Consider the following 8,668-nt stretch of genomic DNA (forward strand, 5'->3'; position numbering starts at 1 on the left):
AGTTGGGTTTCAAGATCAATTTTCCTGCAACCACAGAGAGAAAAGTTGTTGGAGTTAGTGCCGAAATTATTGCCAAAAGCACTTATACATCATAAATACTACTATTCAGGGGCACATCGTTAAATGCTCGCTGGAAACCAATATACCTAAACCAGAGAAAGAGTGGGCGTGTATCATCCAAACAATCATGTTGACAAAAGATTAAAGTCTTTTGAAAGTTCCAACATCAGTCGAGACGATGGGAAAAAGCCGAAGAGATGCCTTCAGGCTCGACAGCCAGAGAAGAGAGAGAGAGAGAGGAGAGAGAGAGAGAGAGAGAGACTCCTTTATATCTGGATAACAGCCTGCGGGAGGAGAGACGCACACAGACTGTCTGCTATCTTCGTCAACCTAGTATACTACGCCGTGCAGGCTGTGGTCCCCCCCCACGGCTCTCCCACAACCTCCTACTGCCTACCTTGTCTGACGTTTGCTTCAAGCAGAACTATTTCGTGGTTCTATCAAAATTCGATATATCCTTTGGGAAATTTTTATAATAGCGTTTGTAAAAACGATACCATCAGAGAGAGAGAGAGAGAGAGAGAGAGAGTTGACGTTACAGGGCGAAATTGATCTAGAGATCGTTTCCTCACACCGTTGAACACCATCATCACCAGCCAAGGCTGGTAATTACATGCTGTTAAATCTCATAACCTCTCTCCCAATCAAATGCTTCCACAGAGCGGTAAGGTCCGATTGATGTTAGTATATGGAAAAGCATGGGGGGAGAGGGGAGAGAGAGCGAGAAGAGAAGGATGAGAGCGAAGGGACGAGAGAGAGGAGAAGAAGAGAGAGAGAGAGAGAGAGGAGGAGTCGGGCATACTACCTTAAACTTGCTTGATAACTTTTCGTATCCGTCTTTTGATACAGCCAGCTCCAGGTTTTTGATCTCTTAAGTGGGAATAACCCCAAGGCAATGCCGTGCACATAAAAATGTCTCACAATCACTAGAGAGAGAGAGAGAGAGAGAGAGAGAGAGAGAGAGCCCTTTTCCGACCACAGATATATTGTGAAGAAATATATTCCTCTTACAGATAATATTTTTCTTACAAGTGCAAAAGTGGGAGGTTTAGATGTCCGAGTGCATTTTTTCGAGACCTTAAAAACCTTAAAATAGAATAATCGACCTAAAAACGAGTAAAAACTGAAATTTTTTGGATACTTTCTCTTGACATTATTTTATTATTTACATTAACTGACCCGGTTCACAACTGGTCTGATGACTAATTCAATCTACAACCCATATAATTAACAAGAATACTGGATATAAAAGCCATGAGGCCAGGATATAAAACGTATAGAGCAAGATGTAACACCAACAAACCAGAAAAAGTCATTTATACGTCCCTTCACAAAGCATAGCTGACACAACGTGAATGACCAACAATTCCAAATTCCTGATCCGTTGCTTAGCGGAAGTTTTTATTTTTGCTACGACACAGGCAAAGCAACTGTGAGTGACTCTGGTCATCATGCAGATGGGTGAACTGCCAAGGAACGCCTAAAACGCAATGGCATATCACCCATGGTCAAATGTGCAGCGAGAGCCTATAGTAGATTCACATCAACCGTGCATCTGATGTCTAGGCCAGTCCCTTACGACGCTCCTGATTGGCTGTTGATAGGACAATCACAGGGCTGGAAACATAGGCAGGATGTACGTTCAATCTCTCCTGAGGGATACGTCTTTCAAAAGTATCCCTCAGGAGAGGTGGAACATATATCCTGCCTATGTGAACTCTCGAGAGAGACTGAGAGCTTCCAGCCGTGTGATTGGCTTACCAACAGCCAATCAGGAGCGTCGTAAGGGACTGGCCTAGACATCAGATGCACGGTTGATGTGAATCTACCACAGCAACATCACTACTAGAATTTGAAGACTTTGAACCGAATAACAACAACAATAATAATAATAATAATAATTTATGGTGAAATTCACAATCAGTTTACTGACAACCAGTGAACACGATAACTGGGCAGGCTTTGGGAATAGGAAGTTAGAGATTCCAATATAATCCTTGTGTGGAAGTGAATAAAAGTAGAAAAAAAAAGTTAAGTATATCTTAGTTTTACCAGACCACTGAGCTGATTAACAGCTCTCCTAAGGCTGGCCCGAAGGATTAGATATTTTTACGTGGCTAGGAAAGCTTATTGTGGGATCCGAACCACACTATATCGAGAAATGAATTTCTATCACCAGAAATAAATTCCACTGATTCCGCGTTGGTCGAGCCGGGATTTGAACGTCGGACCACCGGATTGGCAGCCGAGCTCGAAAACCACTCGTCCAGCGAAAAACTAATGAGATTAGAAGCGAAGCAAATACAACTGAGGAAAATCTTACTGAAGAAGACGTGAAGATCTTAAATTCACCCTGGAACCCTCTGCAGACAACTAAAACTTTTCCCCTTCCTTGGAACTCGTTGTTGGAACTCGCAAACCAACGTTCCTATAGTAACAGCCAATGACCGTTCGGAGAATTAGAATTATTTCTCTCTCTCTCTCTCTCTCTCTCTCTCTCTCGACTAACAAAAGGAGACATTTGGCTTCCGTTCACCGACACAGTGTCTTCCTAAGTCAATAAAAGTATCGACGAACTTGGCGGATTTAAATTCCGGTTGACTAAGAGGAACCTCGTTAATGGGTTTAAAGACGTTTACGGAAGAGAAACTACTACTGTACGTATATCTGCTGTGTAAACATTAATGTATGGAGTTTGTATATTACATATACTAGCAAATTAGGGTGGGGGAGGGGGTTAGGCTGAAACCCCATTATAAACCATCATAGGGGTTCCCACAATAACCCTGCCAAGTTTCATGCCCATCGGACCAGCCGTTTGGCCGTGATTGAATGACAGACGGACGGACAGACACAACGCCCATTATTACATATATATATGTACATATACATAATAGCTGCCGGGAAGATCTTTGAAGACCTCAGAAAAATGTTCCTACATCCTCTTATGAATTTTGTCGTGTAAAATAAGCGTAGTATCATTGATAATACTTTTCTTTCCTGTGATTAATAATTCTGTATTTAATCCATTACTTTAAATAAAGATGATATACGTATACGTAATATATCCTGGCACTTATCTGATTAAAATAGAGAGAGAGAGAGAGAGAGAGAGAGAGAGAGAGAGAGAGAGAGAGAGAGAGAGAGATTGATTGACTTGCAGTGGCGTACATTTTCAGTTTTTTTCTGGTATGAATGGATTTTTAGCCCCAACGCCATTCATAAAGGGAATTTGTAAACGAGAGAGAGAGAGAGAGAGAGAGAGAGAGAGAGAGAGAGAGAGATTATCCACAGGTGAAAAGTGCTTTATATAAGCGATCTCTCAATAAGCTAAAACCGTATGCATCGCGCTCTGTAAACCCTCCCTTTTACATAACAACACCGTCCTGGCATGGCAAGGGCACAGCGATGTACAAGGGTCTCTTCTGTTTATTGGTGCATCTGGCATCTGCACGTGTTTGAGGGCACAGGCACTCGCCGAGATATGGGAACACATTTATTTATTCGAGTGATTCTCCCGAGTCTGACGGCCAGAGTCTGACTGTCAGAACTAGCATATTCAAAAAGCCTCCGTCGCCAACGACGTATATGCTAAACAGTCAAGAAAAGTATTGCTGCTCTATATATTGTTTTAATGGCTCGACTTCTTAACAAAAGGAGAGAGAGAGAGAGAGAGAGAGAGAGAGAGAGAGAGAGAGAGAGAGGAGCGTATAAACAAACGGAGGTATCAGAAGTCGAAAACGATACCAGTCCAAAAGCCAATTGGTTGACTCTTCACATACCACCCTACAGTAATGTCCATCAGTATATTTAACAAGAACTTGAAATAACTAGGCAAACGATCAAAATTAATTTATTCTTAATTTCTTCGATAACTGAGTTATGGTGGCTATCCTAATTCAGCGGCATCCTAAAACAAATGACCTAAACAAACTTGTCTTGCGTCATTTTCATTCTAAATAAATCATAATATATTTGTTTCAAAAAAGCTAAAGAATGTCAGCCTAACAGATACAGTGAGAACCACTTTCCAAATTCTTGACCTACTATGTCCTCGAGTTCCTCGCTGGACGAGTGGTTTTTCCGCTCGGCAACCAATTCGGTGGTCCGAAGTTCGAATCCCGGCTCGGCCAACGCGGAATCAGAGGAATTTATTTCTGGTGATAGAAATTCACTTTTCGATAAGTGTGGTTCGGATCCCACAATAAACTGTAGGTCCCGTTGCCAGGTGACCAATTGGTTCCTAGCCACGTAAAAATATCTAATCCTTCGGGCCAGCCCTAGGAGAGCTGTTAATCAGCTCAGTGGTCTAGTAAAACTAAGATATACTTAACTTTTTAACTTCGACATCACAACATGTTGTTGAGTTACAAGTACACATTAGTAATGCAATCACTAAACATCTTCAGAGATATCCTCCGTAATGTTACACAACAGAGTTCTACAGATGTAGAACTGACCCAACATATCTAGATTTTCCCAAACCCTTCGAAATAGTTCATCATCAATTTCCTAGATGTAACATTGTAGAATAAGGTTGGCGGGGAGATAGTTTAGATGATATAGGAGTCTCAGAAAACGTAAGGAGGGACATGTCATGTGGGTTCGAATCGTACTATAGTAGATTCACATCACCGGTGCATCTGATGTCTAGGCCAGTCCCTTACGACGTTCCTCATTGGCTGTTGATAAACCAATCACGGGGCTGGGAACTCTCAGTCTCTCAAGAGAGTTCACATAGACAGGATGTGTGTTCCACCTCTCCTGAGGCATAAGTCTTTCAAAAGCATCCCTCAAGAGAGGTGGAACATACATCCTGCCTATGTGAACTCTCGAGAGAGACTGAGAGTTTCCAGCCCTGTGATTGGCTTATCAACAGCCAATCAGGGGCGTCGTCAGGGACTGGCCTAGACATCAGATGCACGACTGATGTGAATTTATGCTATAGCAGTTCCAGCCATTTTACTTTTACATCCTCATTCACGGATGAAATCATAAACGGGTCCTTACTATCCAGATAGATAAAAGTCCGTCACTTTAGAGTTCCAGTATTTTGATGTGTAACTGAAACCAAACCACAGAGTAGTCAGAGTGAAATGCAGTAAGAGCCTAACATATTAACAGATTGCGTACATCTTGAAAGCCACTGGTTAGATCAACCACATGTCATTATTAGAGCCACATGAAACTACTTACAAAGACCATGTCTACCATAGGCATGGGCAATAGACATCACAGAATAAGCTGTTCCAAAGCTACCATACCATCCTTCAAAGTAAGAAGTATTTTTTAACCATAAACTTCAGTATAATTCTAGACAGTGTCGGGTACTTTCGAACACAACCGGCAGAGATTTATCCTTCTCTGTGGAAATATTTGTCGTTCTCTGTGCATGTCAAACACCGTAAATCAACCCGTAAGGTGTATCGTTGTTGGCTAGTTTTCTTACCCTAACTCAAGGCAAATTCTAAATTCATGACACGTCCTTCAATACCCAGTTCAAGGTCTTAACTCTAACCGAATCTGAATTGCAGAGGACGACCTCGATAAAGAAACGTCCTTACTGGCAACAACTGCACAGTAAAATCTCTCGTATCTTACTTATCCAAATAAGAAATTCTATTAAGCGCTCCTCAAAAGATGCTCAATGATTATATTGTTATTCTAGACACGAAAGCGTTTTCATAGGCCTCAATTCAGACTCAAATATCTCTGCTGCGGTGATTCGTTTATTCATCCCATTTGTATCAAAACTTTTCGCATATAATAATTATCACGATAACAATGTGGAGGAGACATACAACCGCAGAAGAACTGATATTTCTGGGCAAATAAATAAATGAAAAGAATCTGTGACGCGCAGAGATCAAGTGAGTGAGTGCAGTGCGATTCGGGTCGCTTCTTTAAATATTGGCCCCAAGAGAATTCACGTCCATCAACACATCCCCCTCACCCCCCACCCCCCCGAAACCAGCCAGCCACCCTTCATCGCCCTGACTCACAAACACAAACACACAGTCACATACACTGCTAGAATGTCAGTCCACTTTAGAAGGTTGACCTCCATTGAACAACAACATCAGTCAACCTATTTTGCGTTCCCGATATCCTCTTCTTCGGATTTCAACTTTATCATTCCCAAAATGTCAAGATTATCTCTTTATATAATCAACAACCTACACAAATCTCTTCTCTTTCTCTCTCTCATGGGCCTCGACGAAATCATTCAAGTACATATACTCTCTATCTCTCTAGGTGCACATACGTGAATGGTTTTCCAAATAAGGCAGCATGAATAGTTGGATGAGGAATTACAGACAAAACTTGAAGGCACTATCAAAATAAATTTATTTAAAAACCTTTGCCCACCCCGGGTGGGCGCGGGGTAGGGTAGGGGAACGGGAGGGTAGGGGAGAGACATCCATCCTCCTCTTCCTCCTGCAAACCTCTTTATCCAACCCGGGTGGGATGGGTGGGCAGGTGGGGGAGAAGACAGCAGCAGTAGCACCGGATTCTAGCGCTCACTCGTATATTGATATAAATGTGTATCGAATTCAAAGTAGCTTGGGAAATAACTTAACACCTAAAAGGAAATCGTTTATAAGTGTTGCCACTATAACTATGGATTCGAACTTACACCTTTCCAGTTTGATTCATGACAAGGATAGATGCACTTAATATGAATCCGTCGTTAATAGGGGGTAATTGTGGCTTAATACTGAAAGCATGAATGCATAAATATCCTGAGCAAATATAAGGAAACCAATCATGTTGAATCAACTCTGGAATTTGTTACTACTTTTCTAAATGAAAGTGTATGTAAGTCTATCACCTAAGTAGAGGGCTCATCGGCAGCCCGTTCAACCACCTACGCACCTCTGATCTTGCATGCATTACACGCATAAAGATAGAGAGAGAAAGAGAGAGGGATTACCAAAATCACATATACTACTTGAGATACGTACAGCTAGCACATTTTTGGCGCCATCCTACCCAGGGTAAGAGGATTAAGAGGAGTAGTTGTGTGTATCTATATACATGTGTGTGTGTACTGGAATTTATGACACCCACGAAACAGGTACTGCAAGAAGATCACGTAGTACAACAATTTAGTCCGTTCTCGCTTATGGGAAAACGTTGTCACTCACGAAAATACTAAAATACTACCAAAGAGTATTAGACACCGAAATAAAAAACTAATACGAGTCACCCTGATTGCATATATATCTTGGTGCTAAATTATTTACCAAGTCCACAATTAAGGCACACTGGGAGTTGTAATAGAAAATTATTCCCTCTCTCTCTCTCTCTCTCTCTCTCTCCTCTCTCTCTCTCTCTCTCTCTCCTGAAAACCCTTGGCTTCCCCTCACTGCACGTGTGTTACTTGTGGACGACATTCGGCGACGAAAAATATTAAATTAATTGGTTTTATTTTCTCGTCTTCACTTCAAAACAACTGAAAAATTATTTCCTAAATATAAAGGAACAATCCATAATCTCACAGAATAGTTAACATAAACATCCACGTGCAATTTACAGATAAACATTAAATGGAGGGCAAAAGCAGCATTATTCACATTCCAACCAAATCACAAAAGAATCATGACGGCAAAGAAATATTGACCAGCAAGTGACGACTGCCATAAAGAATTCTCGTGTCAGGCGTTGGAAACTTGCCATCTAAACTTGCAAAATAACATCATTCTATTAATAATGACCCGACACCCAGAAAAAAAAGAAAAGAAAAAAGAGAGAAGCTTGGAATGCGAATTGCAGCTGCCGAAATATTCCCCTCACATCTTTCGTCACTGACTTACCTTTGAACCGCTTCTCCAAGGTAAACACAATCTAGAAATAGATCACAGAAGTTTCTGCCTATAAGAAGGGATAACGTGTATTTTTTTTTAACGGTACGTCAAACTTCTGGCAAAGCGATTAGTATAACGAACTCACTCGATAAGAACGATGGGGAAAGATACGGAGGCAAAGATGGCCCCACCTTCCTTTCACTCTCGAAAAAAAGCCTGTGAATGAGAACGAGGGGACAAGAGGGACAGAGACACTGTAAGAGAATTCGGTGCTTCTCGGACCGTGTCTACCACCAGACTAATACTGCTGGCTGTGCTAGACTGCTAGTGCTGCTGGCCTGCTAGGCCGACCGCTGTGCCACTGAGGAGGAGGAGGAGGTGGAGGTGGAGGAGGTGGAGGAGGAGGAGTGAGACGACCGCTGGCACCTCGTTCCACCTCGTACGAAAAACTCCCGCGCAAAAAGCCCTGTCATGCAAGATCATTCGCATTCTTAGTCTTTCCACCTTTCATCATAGATTCTTCAAGCGTCCTCCACAAGCATAATTTAAATCTATTTTTAAGGTGCGTCTTAATTAAGAGTGTCGCCCCCAAGACGTTAGATCATCTAGAACTTTGTTGTTTACAACTTGGCATCACAACAGTGTCACTCGCGTTCTAGAGTTGTCGACTAGTGTTTTCACAGTGACATAACGTCTCAGCAGACAAGACTAAAGGGATTATGAGGCTATTTTAACTTCTGCATCCTAAGACTGTTCGTAAAAAAAGAAATTATATCTTTAAAACAAACATCTTAACAGCA

At 41.8% G+C, this 8,668-nt stretch overlaps 1 protein-coding gene across 3 annotated transcripts in view; it reads right to left on the reverse strand.

Moving 5' to 3' along the window:
- Window positions 1–8,203, reverse strand: part of LOC135217000 (spondin-1-like) — a 958,013-nt gene extending 949,810 nt beyond the window's left edge. Inside the window, exon 1 of one of the 3 annotated variants that reach the window (XM_064252561.1) lies at window positions 7,878–8,203. The gene's annotated coding sequence lies outside the window, so the exon portion shown is untranslated. The remainder of the gene's footprint in view (window positions 1–7,877) is intronic. The other 2 variants (XM_064252562.1, XM_064252563.1) reach the window with 2 other exon arrangements.
- Window positions 8,204–8,668: the final 465 nt, after the last annotated feature.

This window comes from Macrobrachium nipponense, chromosome 7 (genome assembly GCF_015104395.2).
Source record: "Macrobrachium nipponense isolate FS-2020 chromosome 7, ASM1510439v2, whole genome shotgun sequence".
Taxonomy (NCBI): Eukaryota; Metazoa; Arthropoda; class Malacostraca; order Decapoda; family Palaemonidae; genus Macrobrachium; species Macrobrachium nipponense.